The sequence below is a fragment of the Balearica regulorum genome, chromosome 1 (genome assembly GCF_011004875.1).
Source record: "Balearica regulorum gibbericeps isolate bBalReg1 chromosome 1, bBalReg1.pri, whole genome shotgun sequence".
Lineage (NCBI taxonomy): Eukaryota > Metazoa > Chordata > Aves > Gruiformes > Gruidae > Balearica > Balearica regulorum.
Genome location: NC_046184.1, coordinates 121,914,367 through 121,935,455, shown reverse-complemented (window position 1 = coordinate 121,935,455; position 21,089 = coordinate 121,914,367). Strand labels below are relative to the sequence as shown.

The 21,089-nt window shown below is 41.9% G+C and overlaps 3 long non-coding RNA genes across 3 annotated transcripts in view; 1 reads left to right on the top strand and 2 right to left on the bottom strand.

Annotated features, from left to right (window-relative positions):
• LOC142604761 (uncharacterized) overlaps positions 1–4,323 on the top strand; it is a 152,120-nt gene extending 147,797 nt beyond the window's left edge. The window contains exon 2 of the long non-coding RNA XR_012838599.1: positions 4,042–4,323. This is a non-coding gene — a long non-coding RNA (uncharacterized LOC142604761). The remainder of the gene's footprint in view (positions 1–4,041) is intronic.
• Positions 4,324–5,408: 1,085 nt separating this feature from the next.
• LOC142604747 (uncharacterized) lies at positions 5,409–10,865 on the bottom strand. The gene is made up of 3 exons (XR_012838586.1): positions 10,650–10,865; positions 10,409–10,563; positions 5,409–5,859 (listed from the first exon to the last, which is right to left on the bottom strand). It is a non-coding gene; the product is annotated as an uncharacterized LOC142604747 (long non-coding RNA).
• Positions 10,866–13,370: 2,505 nt separating this feature from the next.
• LOC142604749 (uncharacterized) overlaps positions 13,371–21,089 on the bottom strand; it is a 52,739-nt gene continuing 45,020 nt past the window's right edge. Inside the window, exons 2-3 of the long non-coding RNA XR_012838589.1 lie at positions 13,835–13,945; positions 13,371–13,646 (exon numbers count right to left, since the gene is read on the bottom strand). This is a non-coding gene — a long non-coding RNA (uncharacterized LOC142604749). The remainder of the gene's footprint in view (positions 13,647–13,834; positions 13,946–21,089) is intronic.

Here is a 21,089-nt window from a genome sequence, read left to right as displayed (position 1 = left end):
ACTGAAAGGGGTGATGTTATTACCGAACTCGATCAATTCTACACTGTCTTCCTTTGTCCATGTCTTTATAAGAAGACATGCCTTTGTTTTCAAAACAGATCCTGCACTCTTTCTTCTAAAAAGAGAATCAAGATCGATTAGCCTTGAAATTTCAATCACCTGTTTTGCAATCCTTGAAAGAGATTATTCAAGTTAAAGAAGGAAAAGGTATTTTCTCGTGACCCAGAATATAACTTCTGTATGAGGTGTACACAGAGCTTCTATGTACAGCACCAGAACAATGAAGATTAAGCCCAGCAATCATTTCAAAACATGAATTGTGGGGTTTGATGACTAGACTCTAATTATTTTTTTTAACAGAGATAAAAACATTACTAAAGCAGATTTCATCCTACTGCAGCAGGCTTGCTTTTCCAAGTCATGTCATCCTTTACAAGCACCTTAGGAGTACAAAGACAGAGGTGTCCACAGTCAGCAGTTAAAAAACAGTTTCAAAGTGTAGAGCAAAGGGAGGAGGAAAAGCCTTTGCCTGCTCCTGCCCATTCGTCCTGTCCCCAGGAGGGGGAAGCCGAGCTCCATCAGTTGCAGAATTGAAGTTGCACTGAATTAAATCTAACTGTGGGTAGTGTTGGGACTTTTTTTCCTTAACAGCAATTACTCGTACGCTTGCTCCCATGCATGGAGTTAAAATGCTCTTAGTGGCTTCTCCCCGGGACACCCACCATGAGCAAGCATCTTTCTAACCAGGTTAATAATGCTCTAGTTTAGGGTTAGAGAGGATATTTTTTTTTCTAAGTAATTTTCCTCTTGAGCAATAGGAGGATCAACCTGACATGAACCACACTGTTCCTGGCTCTCATCTCATCCACACAAACGGACTGATAAGAACTTTAATGAGGAGTCCTGAGCCCAAGTGACAGTTTAAATTAACATCACATGCAGCTGTTGTTCCTATGCAAGGCCAACAGCTTGTCTGGAATGGTTCTTCTCCATACCGAGGAAGATTGGGCTACTTTCAGATAAGGCCATTTCAGCTGTTGGTAACGAGGATAATGATGCAGTTGCCTGAACACTTTCACGCCATTGGAGACACACTGGTCTCTGGGTGGGAGCAGACTTCCTGTAGGTCCATATAGTACCCCCCCAGACCTGGCTCAGATACCCAGGGGCATCCATCCCGGCACCGCTGCCCACCTTTGGGCAGCCAAAACCTCTGCGGTGGCCTGGATGCTGGAGTTGGAAGTGCTGCCTCTCCACCCTGCACAGCAGGGTTTGGTCCCCAGGCAGGGGTAAGGTGTAAGCAGCACACAGGGTGCAGGCTGAAGCACGGGAATTGGCTTAGAAAATGAAACCTTTTTGTGAAGTACAGTAACCACAATGAAGTGGCGGCTGTGTGTTTATCTCTAACGCATAAAACCATTACTTCTGAAGTCGCTACCTAGTGTTTCAGCCGCTCCAAGAATATAAAGCCCTGTGACTGTTTTATGAGCTTCTCAGGCCTTGAGGAGCTCCGAGTAACAAAGGACAACATGTGTTGGGTGGATCATTTAATTAAGGAAGAGTAGGCTGCCTGCAGACAGGGAGCAATTCCCCACGCGGAGAAGCCAGCCCCGCTGCCAAGCAGTGACGCAACCTCCCACGGCAACTACCACTTCAGACCTGTCCTCCCGGGGAATCTAAATCAAAAACTCATGTCAAATAAATCTAATCAAGTACATATTATTATCCTCAGCAGATTACTTTAAGCATAGCCAATTATGCAAAGCAATTTTTTAATTCAGAGCAGAATCATCTTGAGAAATATCTGCCTCAGGGCAAAAAACAGTGTCCTTTCCCTTTTGATAATACTGCAAAAGGTGAGTATACCTGACAAGCTTCAGGGTCAGCAGACAAACATGGTATGAAATCATGGATTTACTGAACAAATTCTTTCTCACTGGTTTTAAAGAGGAAAGAGCACACGCGGTAGAAGCACATCTTACTCCTGCTACACTGTGATATGCACACAAAGCTGCCTGCTTTCTAATGCGTTACAGCTAACCTAAAAAGCTTGACTAGAATTCAAAAAAGATTTTTCTAATAAAGAACTATTTAGTAAAAGATGTCAAGGTTCTCCCACAATATAGTATTTCTAATTCCCCCCCCCCCATATATATGCCTTGAAGTTTTTTACACATGATGCTTTAAAGTCTTCCTCAAAATGACCAAAGGCAAGCAAAGCAAAAGATATAAAAAACTTTTTTTATGCAAAAGACTTGGAGAACATTTTTTTCATCCTAGTTCTCTGCTGTGCCTTTCTGTGTATTTGTATAATGCACAGCCTTTTGGTTCTTGTGGGAAATGCCAGTACACAAGCAGTATATAGTATCGTTGGCCCAGAATTTTCGGAGATTCCTACTGGAAAAAAGTCTTCTTATGGAGTATACATCATCAGGGAGTAGAAAACTGATTCTGTGCATGCCAATTTTTGTATAAAATTAAATAAAATCTGGCACTGTGATTTATATTTTCAATATAGAAGCAGTTGCTTGAATAACAGAGTTTCTAAGTGTATACATGATTTAATGATATAGAAGACTCACTACAACTGCTTCCATTCCAGGAGCTAATATCTCCCGCCAGGAACTGCTGAATATTTTCTTCCACATTAGCACAATTTCAGAGTTCAATGCAACAAAAATGATTTTGTTAGGCTATTTCTTAATTATGCCTTTTGGAAAAATCCTTACTTATACAGAAACTATGTTAACATTGTGCAGTTCAGTGCCAGATCACATGCACACTCATTTCCCTGCCACTGCCAGTGCCAATGCCAATGCCAGCTCTGTGGTGTAAAAACTCTGTGGGTTCGGTTCTGTGGCATGGTAATTCAAAATCTGGGGGTATAGGTAATGGAAGTTTTTTATGCCAGTCCTTCTACCAGTCCATGCCTTTCCTGACCATGTCAACAAAAAGATGGAAAGACTGGTTTTGTGATGCCAAACACATTAACCCTTCATACAGGCGTATTCCTCATCACTGGGGTTTTTAAGTGCTGCACACAGCCTCATCTGCTGCAAAACCCGGTTTGGGGTTGGCAAGTGTGGGAGCAGCACCAGACCCACAGCACACAGTCCCCTCTCTCCCTTACTTTTCTTTATTTAGCAGGGTCCCTCTGGAATGACTAATGTACAGATTCGATTAGCCCTATGCAAATTTTAGCTTGTACATTCTTTTGTACTTGCATTTATATTAATCCTTTTTTTTTTTTTTTTTGCACCTGTAGACACCATCAGATTTCAAGAAAGAGTGTGCCGTCTGCTGACTCTGTGTGTGTTGGGTTTGCGTGGCAAGGTTTTGGTAGCGGGGGGGCTACAGGGGTGGCTTCTGTGAGAAGCTGCTAGAAGCTTCCCCTGTGTCTGACAGAGCCAATGCCAGCCGGCTCCAAGACAGACCCGCCGCTGGCCAAGGCCAAGCCAGTCAGCGCCTCTGTGATAACATATTTAAGAAGGAAAAAAAAACAGTTAGAGGGAGCTTTTGCAGCCGGAGAGAGGAGGGAGAAGATGTAAGAAACTCTGCAGACACCAAGGTCAGTGCAGAAGGAGGGGCAGGAGGTGCTCCAGGTGCCGGAGCAGAGATCCCCCTGCAGCCTGTGGTGGAGACCATGGTGAAGCAGGCTGTCCCCCTGCAGCCCATGGAGGAAGGATGAGGGGGTGTAGAGGTTCCACCTGCAGCCTGTGGAGGATCCCACGCTGGAGCAGGTGGAGGCACCTGAAGGAGGCTGTGGCCCCATGGGGAGCCCATGCTGGAGCAAGTTCCTGGCAGGACCTGTGGCCCTGTGGAGAGAGGAGCCCACACCAGAGCAGGTTTGCTGGCAGGACTTGTGACCCCGTGGGGGACCCACGCTGGAGCAGTTTGCTCCTGAAGATCTGCACCCCGTGGGAGAGACCCGTGCTGGAGCAGTTCATGAAGGACTGTAGCCCGTGGGAGAGACTCATGTTGGAGAAGTTCATGAAGGACTGTAGCCCGTGGGAGAGACTCATGTTGGAGAAGTTCATGAAGGACTGTCTCCCGTGAGAGGGACTCCATGCTGGAGCAGGAGAACGATGAGAGGAGTCCTCCCCCTGAGGATGAAGAAGTGGCAGAAACAACATGTGATGAACTGACCACAACCCCCATTCCCCGTCCCCCTGTGCTGCTGAGGGGGGAGGAGGTTGAAGCCGGGAGTGAAGTTGAGCCTGGGAAGATGGGAGGGGTGGGGGGAGGTGTTTTAAGAGTTGATTTCATTTCTCATTCCTCTACTCTGTTTTGCCTAGTAATAAATTAGATGAATTCCCTCTCTAAGTTCGGTCTGTTTTGCTCATGATGATAATTAGTGAGTGATCTCTCCCTGTCCTTATCTCGACCCACAAGCTTTTTGTTATACTTTTTCTCCCCTGTCTAATGAAGGAGGGGAGTGATAGAGTGGCTCTGGTGGGCACCTGGCCCCCAGCCAGGGTCAACCCACCACACTGTGTCACTTGCACATGCAGAGCACATCACAAAATTCATCTCAGCCTGTCCCCTCATCTCTTCCAGACCCAGGGCCTGAAAGAGACCTGATGGAAGTGGCTGCTTCATGACGTCTGTGGCCTATTACTGACCTTGGATTGTCACCCCGTCGTTCTCTCTCCAATACACATCATTAAGCCAAAGTTACAAAAATTTTCATACATGTTAGAAGTGGCATATTCACTCTCAAACTAATTCCACTGCTGTATCTTTCTATACTCAGAGGATTTGAGAGCCTCTTTTCACGAGCTGGAGCCTGCGAGCCCCCACGTGCTCTGTGCCCTTCCCACCTCTCCCACCTCCTCCCTGTGGGCTGGCATGTCTACCAGTGCTGCCAGCTCCTGGCAGTGCTGGGGGAGGCCAGTCCTCTGGGGGTCTGTGGATAATCTTGTTTTAATGGGCAACAACAAGCAGTTTCTTGCCTGTTTAAAGTACTCAGAAAATCCACTGCTTCCCCACATCCTCGTGCTCAAAGCTTGGTGTTCCTACCCAATTGAAGCCCATTTTGTCTTTCAGGGGTGACAAAGTTTTCTTTCAAAAGGCAGACCCAGTTTAATTCCCTGTTCTTTAAGCCTTTCAGCCCCTGGCCTAGGTGTGGGCAGTAGCCTCCGTGGTGCCTCTCTCCAACCAAAACAGCAACCACTCATTAGATTAAAGATAAAGGGTGCGTCTGAGCTTGAACCGACCCAAAGTTTGAAGCCGAGGAACTACAAGGATGAGAGAGAGCAAATGGCTAATGTTGGAAGCCTGGGATCCATCTTGCACAAATTAACCCTGGAATATTACACTAGGATCCAGCTCTGAACTTCCTCATAGCTGTGGGAAGTCCTAGACGAAGTTATTGGCCCAAGTCTGTTACAGATTAATGCTAAGTGACTAAAATGGCACGTATGCAACCACAGAGTCTGTCCATGCCACAGGCATCTATGTTTCTAGTTTTAGCACAGTAATCATGTGAACTACACAGTGAAAACATTCAGATGTTAGTATGCCTTGTGTTCATCAGTTTACAGCACCTATTTCTTCAAGCATTTCAGTGCTTTTATGAGAAATAGATGATCCTAGTAACAGTTCTTTGAAACCAGAAACAGCTCTGTATCTGGTATTTAAAGGACTATAAATCACCCATGCAAGTTAAAGCATTATAAATTTTTTACTGCTATTACAGTATTATTTGTAGAAGCCCATCCCCACAGAGCTGGGATGCTGATTCTTAGAAAGTATGAGCGCAATCCATTCGTGTTGGCTTTAGCAGAAGTTGCTGACACTTGGTCCTCAGATCACGAAGCAGATAAACACCATCACAGCAGTAGTCTGGAAAAGTGTGAGCTCAAAATGACAGCAAGAGAGTTAATAATTGGAAAAAAATACATATCTGAAGGTTAATTTTGAAAAACAACATTAAACATTTGGGGGTTTTAATTACTATAACACATTTTTTGGGTAATTATATATTTAAGCGTGTATTTTTGAAGAACCACAGTCATGTTCCTTTTGTCTCCCTGCCTCTGGGGTGAAAAAGACCTTATTTATGTAAGCTTGTTTTTTTCTGTAAAGTACTGGTAAAGATTTTCATATGAAAAGCCAGTGCTTCTTATCATGCTAGGATGTGCTTAGAGGACCAGATCACAGTCTTTATTTCCTTACAAAAAATTCAGGGGAGAAGAGGGATAGAAGAGAAGGCAAATGACCCAATGAGGGAGCAGATACTCACTTGACTTAGCAAAAAAAAAAAGGAGGAGTCAGAGTAATGGCAGTTAAAAAATAACCGCCATTTGCTTAAAAGATATTGGTCAACTCAGTAATGTCAGAAACACCATCTTCTTTCTCAGTCAGGGTATTCTTTGACAAAAATGTCAAACTTTCACACATGATTTTGAGTTACAATTTTTTTTTTCAAATTATAAATGTTCCAGAAATGCCAAATTGCAAAGAATGTTGACCCGCCCTCATTTCCCAAATTAAGAGAAGAGGGTTGCCCTATGTAGCCCACAATAAGAAGAAAATGTCTAATGGCATTAGTTCCCCACATGGTATTAGAAGCCTGGCTGACATTGTAGCTTAATAACTGCAGCCAATTGTGTATTTTTCTCTTTTAAAAGACAAAGTCCTTGACTACACAAAGAGGTCATGGTGATAGCATCCAGAACATGATAATTACGGGAAGCAACACATCATCTGTTCAGAGGTGACCAGCCAGGGGGTTTAGGTATGTTTAAGAGTCCTCCAAACCCCTACACACCTGTTATTTTATTTATAGCTGTCACATATTTGAGCCAAACTTGGATTTAGAGTTTGGAACATCTAAGGAGCCGTTTAGATTTGGATAAAACAGGTTGCCGTGACTTCAGTGGCTTAGTTCAAAGCTGCTCCTGTAAGATAGTACCTGAGCGGTTGCTCAGCCATATGGGCTAAGGGTCTAGAGCCAACAGAGTGGACTATGTCTCACTTCTGACCCTAGTTTTTCTGGTTGAACACCCAGCTATTCCTCTTAGTTTTACTGTTGAAGAACAATGCATAATCTGTTATGTGTGTGTACTATAGCACCATATTAGGATCTGATTCTCTGGTAGATCGGGTCCTCTAATTTCCTTGGTTTAAGGCTTTCAAAATTTTTCGTACCTGACCTGAAACTCCATAGTATTGTCCTCAGGCTATAAGAGCCAAGGTATCTCTGCCATCTCCATTCAATAGTAAGGTATCAGTTATTTTAGACATATATACTTTCCAATTACACATAATGCTTCTAAGGAGAAACGCAGCCACTAGACAGTATTGCCTCACATTTCCTGCATTCCTGGAATTTTTTTTCTTGAGAACAATTCTCTTCCCAGAACCACATCTCATAATGAATTAAATGAAGACATAAACCGCAAAAGAGGTTCATTATCACTGCCTTTAGCTTGGTAAACAAAGAAAATCTTGTTAAACCCATTTTGAATTCTCCCCCCAACAAATACAATATTATTTTAATTCTTCAGAATTGACAAAAGACAATAAGGTCACATTTTTACTTAGCTAATCACAAGCAGATAGCGCTTGTTTGGGCAAATCATGATGAAGGTTCAGTTTCTATCTCTACTACAGTCACTATAAAAATATCCTTGCACCTTTTAAGAACATGGCAAACATTCCTAATACGGTAGGGTCATATTTGATAATACTGCCTCCTAGAACCCTTGAAATACAAACCTAATGAATTTTTCCTTCACTTGGACTAATGATCCCCCCAGCACTAAGGGAACTGCTCAGTTAACACTTGCAAGTATAGTTATAGGGTATATATAACTGTAAGGACTGTAGCCACCACTGACTTAAAAAGACTGCCTCTCAGATCAGGGGTTATCCAAAATTTATGAGATTTCTTATTTTACCAGTCTTAAGTCCTCATCCAGAGCTCACTGAAGTAAATAAGATCTTCTTGTTAACTCTTAGTGGCCTTGACTCAGATCTAGGCTGCAACTTAGCTTATTCACATTTCTTCCATGGTGCTGTAAAAAAAACCTACCTTTTTTTCCTTACACAACCATATTATTGTCTCTTTTTGCTATGAGGCTGAGATTATTTTCATGCTATTTCATTAGCTACACAGAGAGAGTGTATATGCTACTCTTTGTGGTGATTTAGTAGACCACTGAGGTCTTGATTCTGGAAATACCTTATTGGGGTAGCCCCACTGAACCCTGTATGTACTCAGTTAGAAGACCTACTTGCCTGGAGGATGGAAACCTCCAGCAGTACCCATCAGGTCTTTCACATAAACACTAGCATATAAAAATATTTTTCTTTTTAGTATTTTCAAACACTTATCTAGAAAATGTTTATTTATAACTAAGAATAGCTCAATGTTTCTCATTTTGAAAAGACCATACAGGATTGTGAATCTGAGAAAGGAGTAGGATTTCTCAGTCCGCAAGTTTAAAGTTTTGTTTTGAGTCTTGGTGAATTAAGAGAAAAAACATACTGTAAACATACTTGAAAGCATTTCATCTTGTTTCTAAAGGTGTATTTGAGAGGTTTTTCATATCTGAATAGAAATAGAACAATAATCGGAAAATGTAATCTCCTGAGAGCTGACAGGAAAACAGAAAATTAAGCCAATGGTACCAGTAGAATCCCATTTGTACGTTACTCTTTTGTTCTGGGCAACCTCAATTCACATCCAGTCTGACAACAGATAAGAGGCAGCCACAGAACCAAAACAACCACGTTAAATTACAGCCACACTATTATTTTATGGGATAATTGTTAGAGAGAACTGCATTCAGCACTTGAGGAAAGACCATACAGACCACTCTCAAAGCAAGTTCCCTTGCCAGTTGGGAGAAGACCAAGCTCTGCTGGCACCTTCTAGGTGTTGGCCCCAGACTAGTTCACCTTGTAGCCTCGGCCCTGGCTCAAAGTCCCTCACCTTCTTGGCAAAGCCTGTTGCTGAGGAAAGAGTGCAGACACAGACCAGCCTCACCAGACCTCACTCTCCTCAGCATGCTACACCACCTCGGCAGAGTCATAACCCTGCCTGTCCCTGAACGCATCTTCAAAGGCAACCCAGCCATATAACCAACCATGTATTCAATAGCTGGACCTCATCATTCTGCACAAACCCAGTGAAACACCACCAATTTCTATAGCACCCTCATAACAAGCTTTTTAGATGCTTTCTCAGTCTGCCACTGGTCAGCAGAAAGTTCGTCTTTTCTACAAAATATGACTCAGACAGAAAATACTCAGGGCCATGATACTAGAGTGGCAGATATCCTCCCCTGCAGGACTCGCTTTCCTTTTAATGACTTTCCAGAGATATTTTTTTCCCTTCCAGTGGGAACAAGAAGAACGCCAGATGGTTATCTTCTGCTTGGACAAGACCATACTGGACTGGCTTCACACCAAACTGCAGAAGATAAGATTCTCAGTGAAAATTAAAACACAATGTTAGGGGGTAATACCGGAACAAACACATCTAGGAGCCATATGGATATAAACAGTACAGACACCTCACTGAATTTTGTAATGGCTGGGGAAAAAAGTTACTGGCACAGAGTCTTATTTGGAAATTAAGAGAGTAATGCCTTGATTAATCCCAAGGAGGTAGTAAAGTTACAAACACTTGTAATACATCTCAGTTATATCTCTTATACTGTGGTTCTAAATAGGAGAACTTTCAGGGACAGAAATACCCCAAAGAGTCTTCAACGATTTCCACTGCTGATGAAGCTAGTAGCATTTCCATCAAGAATGGATGCTGTCCATCAGTCTTACAATGAATGATTTGGGCACTCGGACATTCTCACACATCCTTGCAACTAGCAGCTGTACTTATTTAGAAGCACGCAATATTCTGCACAACATTTTCCATTGTGTCACAGAGTAGCTACTACACCACTTTCGTCTGTTTTTTTGCAGCCTCTTCTGCTTTTGTGGTTGTGTGGGTGGACAGGCATGGGCAGTACATGCGAGTTGCAGTGAGGAACCCGTATGCGTGTGAGCGCGGGCAGAGGAAGTCGCTATGCATGCATGCTCGACTGAGACCCTTCCAACTGTGATTCCAGGAAAACCTTGCAAGGCCCTGGGTGGAAAAACAGGTGTTTGGGTAGTAAAATTAGCGCGAACAGGGAAACTGGACGCTCTTACTGCATATTCTCTCACACTTTTTATTCCAGCAAATTAAAATCTGACTGAAAATCTCTGTATGGCACGCAAAGAACAAAGTAAGAGAGAAACATCTACTGAATTTTGAGTTGCCTCAGTGACATCTGTTGTGTTGCCAATGTATTCCTGTGGTTTTCATTCCCGCTGCTTTCTTTTCTAACATCCTATGCTCATGGTGGAAGCGAACATCAAGGGAAAGATACAGCATTTTAACAAAATGCCATCTTACCTTTCCTGTGGATCCACGCTGGCCTCGTGCATACACTCGTATGTGCATTTCCCGTGCCATAGTCCTGGTATTCTGAAAGCAGAGCACAATGTGGAATGCATCTGCTGCATAGATATATGAACAACATGCAGGAGAACTGGGATTCTTTCCCTCCCCTAAAATAAAATCAATAATCAATGCACAACCTGGTCCATTTGAAAAACAAAAATAAATAAAAATTTAAAAAACCCCAAAACCTAACACTTTCTCTAGAGCAGTCTTATGATCTGTAAGGGCAATGCTACTTTAGACCAAGGGTGATATATTATACCCTGAGTGGGGGTGAAAATCACTAGGGCAAGAAGAATAACCCCAATATTTTCCTTAGTTTATAGACAAGTTGCCTTGCAAACTTGTCCAAGGAACTCCTTAACCATCTGTTGTCTTCCCTCCCGCAGCCAAATTATGCTAAATTCTAGCAACAGACCTTAAACAAACACAAGGACTCTTCAGGGAGATGAGCAACAGCACAACCCCCTAGCTGTCCTACTTTCGGAAATGAAGTAGAACTAACTGGAATACAGGAAACAACCACTGCTGAGAGAAGATGTGTCAGTCCTTAAAACAGTCACTCAGAGAAGGTACAAATGTTAGCAGCTTTTTCTATCCTAACAAAACTCCCAAGGTTTTGAGAGGGAGGACGGGCGAGGGACACAGCTGCGCACACATCAGCAGTCCTTTACTTGCAATCTCACTGCGTGCCAAACACACATGTGCATACAAGCACACGCACATGTGGGCAAAGAGGAATGCACATTTCTGCACCCCAGCTGAGGTACAGCAGGAGCAGTCAGCACGTTAATCCTATTTGTTGCAGCATTCACAGAATAGCAGACTTAGATCCTGCTAATATAAACATACTTAAAGAGGAGAATAAAAGGAATCACAACTCCTCGTTCACACTTAACAAGTGCTGTAGAAAACTAAGCCTGTAATCTCTTAAATATTAGGACTAGGATCTTAAATCACTTGGTGCAAGTTGTCTCTCAGCAAGCCCAGACCTCAAAGGCTGAATCACTGCACAGTGTTTTCAATAATGAAATAAATATTTGTCTTTACAAAGGCAATATTTCCTTGTTTCCACTTAGAGCTAACATTAACTGTTATGAACCAGCACACTTAAAAAAAACCAAAAAAAACTTTCCTGTACAGCCAAGAACATTTCAAATATATGTACTTAAGACTCTTTTAAGAAATGATCTACTGGTCAAGAGAGCAAATTATTTGCATTTTTTAAATAATAACACTGGGAACCACAAGAAGTACAACTGTAGCAGGATTTATTTTTTTTTCTGAGGCGTAGTACAAATGTAAAGATGATGGAGAAAGGCATGAACTGCTGCTAGCCCATCTTTCTTCTCACAAGATCAGTTCCTACAAAGTTTAACTTGGAGCTTAACTGGGGTTTATTTATGTGAGTCATCGGGTCTTAAAAACGGGTTTACCAGCATATTGTATGTCTGCCTGCCTGCCTTTCTGTTCTTCTTTTTACATTTTCCACTTAACCTTTTGGGAAGATCCAGTCTGTTAACATCAGTGCAACGAAGACAGCATTTTCAATGCCCTGCTAAGATGAGACGGAAGTGTTCATAGGCTTAAAAATTCATCTGATATGTAGCTCTTCTGATGGAGCAGAAGGACCTGATTCTGCACCTTTAAGGTCCACCAGTCTTTTTATTCATTGTACTGACTTAGAATTTGGTTTCTATTCCACCATTAGTTGCAGTGCTGTACAGTAGGTCACGTCAATAATTCATCAAACTGTGGAAGAGTAAGAAACTTAATGAAAGGTCAATGTTCACAAGTAACAGAAACGTACCTCAGAGCAATGCTGTGGCACAAAGGCTATCAAATGGCTGGCTGAGGGAGAATAGAGAGGAAGTATCCAGTCTAACAAGGCTCTTCGGCACAGAAATGAGAAGGGAAGCCAAAGACTGGAACAAAATCCAAGGCCACTGCCAAGGGAGAGTGAGGAAGAAGTTGTTAAGAGTAAGAACGATGAGCTCTTGGAATGAGCCACCCACTAACATAACACACCATGTGGACCTGCTTCTCCTGGAGGTTGTAGGTTAAACCTGGAGGTCAGGCAATGCTCGAGCCAAGCATTCACTGGAGAGCTCAGGGCCCTTTGACTCTGGTGGCTTACAGGAGTCAAAATAGCAGGTTTAATGGTCCTTTTGGCCTCTGCAAAGTCACCATGTCAAATACAGATCCCTAACAAGACAGGGGATGAGTAGGGTACCCATGTGGGCAAACATGCCAGAGTTCCCCAGCTGCTGTTGCCTCTGCCTCTGCCTTTGGGACCAGAATGACAGTGTCTGAAGGGAGCCTGGGTGGAGGTGACAGGGAAGTATGTCAGCCTTGGGGGCCAGCCAGCTCTCTTATCATTCTAGTGCAGTGCATTCAGAAAGCAAATTCAGGGGTTTTTCTTTGTTCTTTGCAGCAAAAGGAGTTTTGTTCCTGAAACCAACTGGCCCAGGAGCTGTGGTTACGTCAGGTCCCAGAAGTGCTGATGCCCGGGGAAGCTGAAGGGCTAGAGCCAGACAGCAGAGCAGAGGGGACTGTAGCCAGCACTCTCCTGAACAGGGTCCTCTCAACTGTCACAAAGTCAGGGATCAATATTTGCTTTGCAATGCTGGCTGTGCAGCATGACCACCCAAGTGTTAGTGCGTCAGCTCTTCGCCTCTTAGTACTGGCGAACTTGTACCCCATGTTCCTCTGTTGCCCAAAACACTGGAGTCCCCATCTCCTCTGGAATCCAGCTCTAGTACAAATCATGACCAGGTTTGGACAGAGCCTCCAGGCTCAGAGCTGCTTATACCTGCAGGTGGCCGTGGTAGCCCCCTGATGGCTCATGTTGGCTCCAAGAGCTTTTAGAGAGTGCAGGCCCCTGCAGAAGTCCATGCCCTTGCTCCCTTGCCTGTCCCTGCTCAGTCCGCAGCCCTGGGTTCCGGAGCAACTGCTCCCCTACGGTTTGGGCAAATGAGAAAGTTACTCTGGGGAAAGGTGACCTATGAACTTGTGGTGCACTAGCTGCTTGGCAAGAATCGCCTGGGAGTGTGTTGTCATGTGGCAAAGCTCATCTCCTTTTCACTGCTTTCTGGAGGATTTCAGGGAAGTAGCATGAGAATGGGCAGTGTCCACAGAGCAGCTGACACCTTGCAGTTCACATCCTGCTTTACCCCAGGAAAAGTTACGTCTGTGTCATTAAAAACAAAAACTCATCTTAAATATCATCAAATCATGGCAGATCATGACTTCTTTTAATAAAAAAGAGCAGAGTCCTCAAAATTGCTCCTTCAGAAATGAAAGTCAAGATTAATTGTATCTGGCATTTGTCTAGACAAAGATCACGTTATTGTCATGACCCGTCACGGGAGCACTTACCAGCTCTCTGTGATGTAGATCTTCATTTTCAAATCTCTCTCTTTTTCATTCTTGCTTTCTCTCTCATTTTTTCCTACTAAACTTCCACTACTAAGAGATACATCAGATGTCCTCAAAAGGAAAAATAAAGTTGCAATTGATAAGCTTGCAAAAGTGAGAAATAAAAAGTCACTTCTCTCAATCTGATCTGTAACTGGTACAGCAGCGTACATTGCTCCACCAAAGCTTGCCCTCATTACATCATACCAACATCAGTGATGGGAAAAGGACAAAGAGACCATATGGTAATATTAGCTAGAGGCAAGTGCAAGAAAAAAAGAAGGAGAACTAGAATTAAAATGTTACAAAATATTGCGTACATGCAAACAATGACACAAGAAAGTTCAGCACTGGGGGCCAAAGGAAGACATTGGAGAGCTGATGATGATGCAGTTGGTGCAGTATTGCCTCTTGCTTACTTTCTCAGGCAAGCCCTGCCCTGGTGCGACCAGAAGAAAGAGTGCTGCACAACCACGGCTGCATTTCATGGCATGACAGCATGCACAAAGCCAGACACTATTCGCAGGCAGATCCCCACCTGTATTCATTAGAAGACTGACAGCTAATGACATGCCTCTAATTGTAACACTATTCAGTGTATTATACCAATTATGGAATCAGTCTTAATATCCTGACCACTACGTCTCCTAAAAGACTGGACTTTTAGGGGAATTCAGCCAAACTGCTCATCTGTCCTACAACCACATTTTCAAAAGCCCATATGCCACTCTACGCTGCAGTCACACTCTGCACTGCAAGTGGTATCCGAGGGAATTTTTTGAGTCATTTGAGGGCCAGAACAGCTTTTTACAATAAAATGGAACTACAGTTCTCATCAAATCTGCTTCTAGTAGTAGCAACATTTTATACAATATAAGACATACAGATTTCAGTTCCTGTTCCTCACTACTTGGCACCCGTATCACATCCTGTTGTGTTACACAGTTTCCTATTTAACTGTGTTATGAGGAGAAATAAACCTTTTTCTAAATTTTCTAACTTCTAATTCCAAAGACAACATTAAAATGTTATTTTAGGTACATGATGGGCATTGTCTTGGTCTGGACACTAATGTATCCAGAAATACTGTAGTGTTTTTCTTCAGGGAGGAATATTTTCATATCAGAGATTCTTTTTCAAAAGTTGCTAGATTCTTTAGTTCATAGCAATGGCTTATAGCAGGACAGATGCATGTTTGCTTTCTATTGTAATATTAAGAATATTTTTTACTGTTGTTCTTAAAATAGCTTTCTATATGGTGCATTTAGACTGTCAGTTTGGAACACTATATCAATTTCCAAACCCATGCTTAATATGTTTTCAGTACCTCAAATCAGAGCTCATTCACGTTAACAATGTAATATTGACATAATCAAAAACATAAGCAAGTTACAATTAGATCTATAAAATGACCGACAATACTTTCTCTTTTAATCTACTTCTTAAAATTCTTGATGTCCAGTGATATAAAACCAAAGTCTTTAATTTGTCCAGCAAATACCTGTACTGCATTTTATACTTATGTCCTTAGAGTAAATTTTAGTCTTGAGCCTTTACATAAGTATATTTGCATCTGAAAATGTCTCACCTGTTCAGCTATTGCCAAGATGGCTCTTAAGCATTTTATCTGAACATTTTATCTGAACATTTCATTAGCTCTCTTCCCAGAAGATCATGATCAGAAACAAAGACAGATCTTAATTGTTTGACACTGTATGAATCTAATCTTATTACAGTTTGGGAAGGCTGAGGTTTCAAATTAGTTTTGGTGGTCCTATATACCTTCATGTTTTAGTTATAACAAGAGATCAGTTGCTTTATACATCATCAACTCCCTCTTCATATTCTCTGTGGAGAGTTTGCCAGTCATTGGGATCCAGGCTTAGCTGTGATGGATTTTTTTTAATTGCTCAGATGGATTTTTTTTAATTGCTGTGTGTTACATGGAATAAGAAACGGCATGCTGAAAAAGTTGTCCTAGAAACCAACGTCTTCCTTTTGGAGAAGGAAAACTTCAGCTGGATGGTGTCAGACAAACCTGCCCCTCCTCTTCCTTAGCTAAAGGCATCTGCATCCGACTTTATTCTGAGGTTGTTCTTCAGCTGTGCCCACTCTTTTGTCATTCTTAATGTATTAAACCTGGTCAAAAGAAAATAATCCTTCTCCAGAAGGCATTTCACACTCCAAAACCAGTGAACTCCATTTCCACAAGAGTTTCTTTGGTACATTATCCGGTGTCCTTAGCACACGAGCTTTGGCCACTTGTGATCAGAGCAAAAGCGTATCTGGCAGAAATGCAGCTGAGTAAAGGAGCAGGGGGCAATTCAGCTCGCAAGAGCACTCTTTTGCTTGGGATCACTCACAACACAGGAGATCCACACAGGACAATGTGCACTAAGCAGGAGAGGCTCAAGAGACATTTTCAGCAATTACATACTGTTCTCAATACTTTTTTTTTTTTCAACACACCCACACACAGAGTGAGCAAGTAGAAGTATTGCCAAGTTATTCCCTTGGCTTTCTTAAAACAACAGAAAATCAATTATCTTATTATGCATGACTAAGAACTCTGAACAGCAGCGCTCCTTCTAACAACATAATTAAATATATCACAGTCCTTTCCTTCTCTGGGTATAAATAAATCGGTTGCCACTGCTGCCATGCACACAGAGCACATCTTGCCTGAAACTGGTATTTTACAGTGCTGCAAGTGTCCTCTTTTGCATGGGGCAGTCTTGAAATTCGGGTGTTAAAAGTAATCTTTTTGGCCAATGCCCTGAGTGCCTAGTGCGACAACAAAATGCGAGGCATAGAGAGCAGACAGACAGACAATTGTTTTCTCATAGTTCATTCACTTCCATCAAGTGTATTTCTTGGCAGTTCTTTTCCATAGTATCAGGCCAAGTTCACCATCTCAAAAGGTCTTCTCATAATCATGAAACATTTCATTTAGAATCACATCTTTTCCCTCATTTCATCATCCGTCTGTTCTCAGCAGTCAGCTTGGCTGGTTTACTCCAGATGCCTCCACTGGTCAAGGAAACTATTTGCTTTTGTGCAAACTGTCTTCCCCTCATCCTCTATTTTTAAGATGCAATGTCTCTCTTCTGCTTGCTACTTCTGCTAGCTTCTCTGTAGACAGAGAAAAAGCATTGGAAAAGTGTGGAAAATTGTTCACACCTCAGACCTTCTTTTGCTCTTTACCCATACATAAAATTGCACAAGCAGCCAGAGCTACTGTGATTTCTCTCTTGACCTTTTTCTCAGTTGCAAGTCATACTTTACTAGATTCAGTGTCATGCACACTGAAATCTCCACAGTCCAAAAGCCAGAGATTTGTGGAGACCATTCCATAAGGATTTGGTGTGTTTCAAATGTCACAGCACAGCCATACATTTACTGATGGAAGAACAAGAGCGCGACATGATCCCTATTCCATTTGAGTATGATTTTTCTCATCCAGCATCAGTATGCTCAATATGGACCACTCTTCTACAGCAGCAGTGATCTGCAGCTTGAAGCATTACTAGTTAATGTTTTCCAAGAAGAAAGAAGGATTATGATCTTTAGGACAGTGCTGAGTCCATTTTGCAGGGCTATTTTTGATTGCTCTACCACTTTACATTATTTGGCTTATGCCTTTTGCCTCCTTTTTCTAATACCAGATTAGCTTACTTGCTCTGTGACTCCTTTTAGTCTTTCTATTTGTCCTGGTTCTGGCTATTACTATTACTATTACTGTTACTTTCTGTTCCTTCTTCTGCTATATCTCCTGTTCAGGTGACATAACAAAAGGCAAACAAATTGCTTTGCAGTTGTTTAGTTAAGTGTTAGTTTAGGTGTTTAGTGCAACAGCGAAACATGACAGAGAACATATAAGCACCCTAACCCACGCTGGGTAAGCTGTAGTACTTTCACTGGGTTGCTTTATGTTGAAGATCGATGATCAGAATTTGCTTTTTTTTTTTTTTCTTCCACTGCAATCTCATTTGCAGGTATTTTCCACCCTTTTAATTACACTCTGATATGTGATGCGCCAGAGTGCTTCCCTGCTTGTGACCCTTTTCTTGGCAATCTTCTCCGGTACTAGCAACACTGCAGTCATGGAGAGTTTGATTACATTTTTGGTATAGAAACTGTGCACTAAAAACATTAGGAAATACATGCTAGCTATTTTTTACATAGTCTTCTACCATTTAAAATTTTAATATGATGATTTTAAAACTTTCTATCCCAGAATTTATTTGCTGAAAACATATATTCCATGGTCTTGTAAACTCTGACGCTTCTATGGTACCTGAATTTAGCACTGATTTCTCCCCTTATAGTGAATGAATATTGTCCAACTAATGTCAGTGAGGTTGTTGCTGTTAATAGCAGGGTACTACCTATTGTTTCTGACTGAAGATGAAGACCAGTTAGGCTTGAGGTCAGTTGTTGGTTTTCCAAGTACTTCTTCTGGTCCTGTGAAAATACCTGCTGATTTTTATTTTTTTGTATTCTGGGGTAAGCCCCCCCAAATCTAGTGTACATAATACCACTTCAAGGTTTTTCTAGTTAAAGTTACTCTCCAGCTGCATGCAGTGTACGAGCTGGATCGTTTTGCTCATCTAGACAATGTACCTGTTTAAAACGTGGTATGTGAATGTTTGAGTAGTCCCTACTCTAGGTACTCCTTTTTAGTGTGTTTTCTTTAACTGTGTCTCCATTGTCTGCTGCAAACTTGCTATAGCTTCATCACATACTTGTCTCTTAAGTTTGGATGTTATCTCACTGCCTCCTGTTTTGTCTTGGCATGTTTGTGCACAATGGGGAGAGGTTCAGTGCAGGCAACCAACCAGTGATCGTACCTCTCTTTTGGTTTTGCCATCTCGTCAGCGTGCCTGCTGCTAATGACACAGGAACCTGCTTTTCAAATGGGTGACATACTTTAGCCACCCGAAAAACTTTTCAGCATTCAGTTATCCTCCGCTGCTAATTTTATGTGCATTTCTTTCATGGCTGTCCTTCTCCAAAATGGTTCAAGTCCTCCACATCACATACAGTCACCCATTTTTCAGTTGTCGCCAAAGGTGTTCAATTTGTCTGAGATTTTCTTTCCTTCTGTATCTGTATAGAGAGGTATGTCTCGTTTCACAAAGTCTAGTCAGTCTCTGAATTCTCAATAATTGCATTAATGAGCTTGCCATTGAAGATGTGTGTTTTGCAGATATACCTGTTCTCTTTGCATGATACCCGTTTGCAAACAATCAGCTCTCTAGGTCTCTGCTGTGTAGATCACTCCTCTGCCTCACAGACTGGAAAAATTAGAATACTGTTTTCCTCCTCATTTTTTTTTCCAATTCTTCCCAATGTTTCTAGTTTCAATGTCCATAGGCAACATACTTGCCATGCACAAGCCATAGGAGTTAGTTTCTTCTTCTGACAGCCTTAAATACCTTAATTTAATTGCATCAAGTGGTGCAGACACACCTAAGAGAGGACAAAATAACTGGCAACAATAAGATTTTTTTACAAATTCTCTACTTTAGGTGCTCAGCTGTCCCTCCCTCTCTCTCACAGTGAGACACACAGATGTACACACATGCGCAGGGGAGGAGGGACCAAATGGATCATCTTTGAGACACTTCTATGTCTCAAATGGAGAGTGCAGCAGCTACCTAAGATTGCACCTAGGTACTACAACTGGAATGGATTTTGCACTTTAACAACCTCAAACATCTCGATTTTCTGAAGCTAAGATCCATCATAAGCATGGTAATTTTAGAAGCCCGATCAGACAGTTTTGCATGTGATTTGCCTTGTGACTATCCCTGTTTTGTAGCTTTTTAACAAAAGAAAACAAATAAATATACATTACTAGACCTTGGACAATGAAGACAACTGCTGATAAAAATTCACAGTATTCTCTGATAAAAGGAAGTCCTATCGTAACTTTCAGAGCCATGCAGAAGCAGCAGTAATAACTTTGAATCACATCTTCTTAGTAGGTTTGACATATAACCTTGAAGTTGGCCCTTCTGTGAGGTGGAGGTTATACCAGATAACCTTCGGTGGTCCTTTCCTACCTGATTTTTTCTATAGGTAGCAGGGATGAGGAGCCACGTCTTTGATGAAAACTTTTCACACAGCCTTTTCAAACATCCTTGCCTGTTATCATTTGTGCTATCTTTGATGTGATACTTGTAGGGGGAAGATCACATAACTGCGGTCTGTATTTTGACCCTAAGCCAAATATCCTGACTCATTGCTAGTGAAATAGTAACAAAACCATATCTAAAAGAATAAAAGTATATTGCTGTTCAACGTAAATAGAAGGAAGCACTTGAGCTGCAATGATCCTCCACTGCAGCTGCTTCTCCTTTTTTGGTTGTGTAGAAAGAAACAGGGAGCAGTCTCCAAGGAACATATTTTATTTAATGGCAGGGATTCGGCAGCAAGAGCCTGCTTCTATTAATCACAGGGTTGTTCAGTGTGTGCCATGGGGATGGTGTCACTGGCAGAAGAATATCCTTTTATTTCAAGCCCTCTGGGGAATTTCTGCAGGTAGGAGCAACTTAAGACCTTCCTAAGGCTGGGCCTTAATGAAACACCATTTGGAAGGGAAATAGAAGACAAAGTTGCCTTGTAGATTAAAAACTCATCGGGGATTTCAGGCAATGCAGATTCAAAAGCCTGGTGCAGGCAGAGAAGATGTTTGCACCTGACCTTTACAAATCCCAAAGAGTCTCCTGGCTATGGAAACAGGTTTGCCTTTCTTAATTGATTCTGAAATTCCCTTCCACCAAAACCGATATGCATGTGTAGTAACAGACTGTTCTTATTCATCATGTATGAAAAGAGCATGATAGAAACCATTGCAAAGAACATCAGAAGAGTGCATTCAAACGATGCATTTTAGAAAGAACAAATTTATAATCAGAACTCTAAAAATTCACCTCTAAAGTTAAGCCACAAGCATTTAAAGTCAGGAAGCTTTTAGCCAGAACGAACCGATTCCATGTGTATACATGTTCACCAATTGTCTGTTATCAAAACAGCACCTATAATATCAAGAGTAGTTCCCAAAGAAGGACACTCTGTAAGGAAATATTTCAGAGAAAGATGTGAATTGGCTGCTGCCAACATGTCCTGATTCAACCATAATTCCACAGGAATGTTTGTTTTCCTTTATATCTAGTGTAAATTGAAGTCTGCCCTCCCAAGCCAATCATTG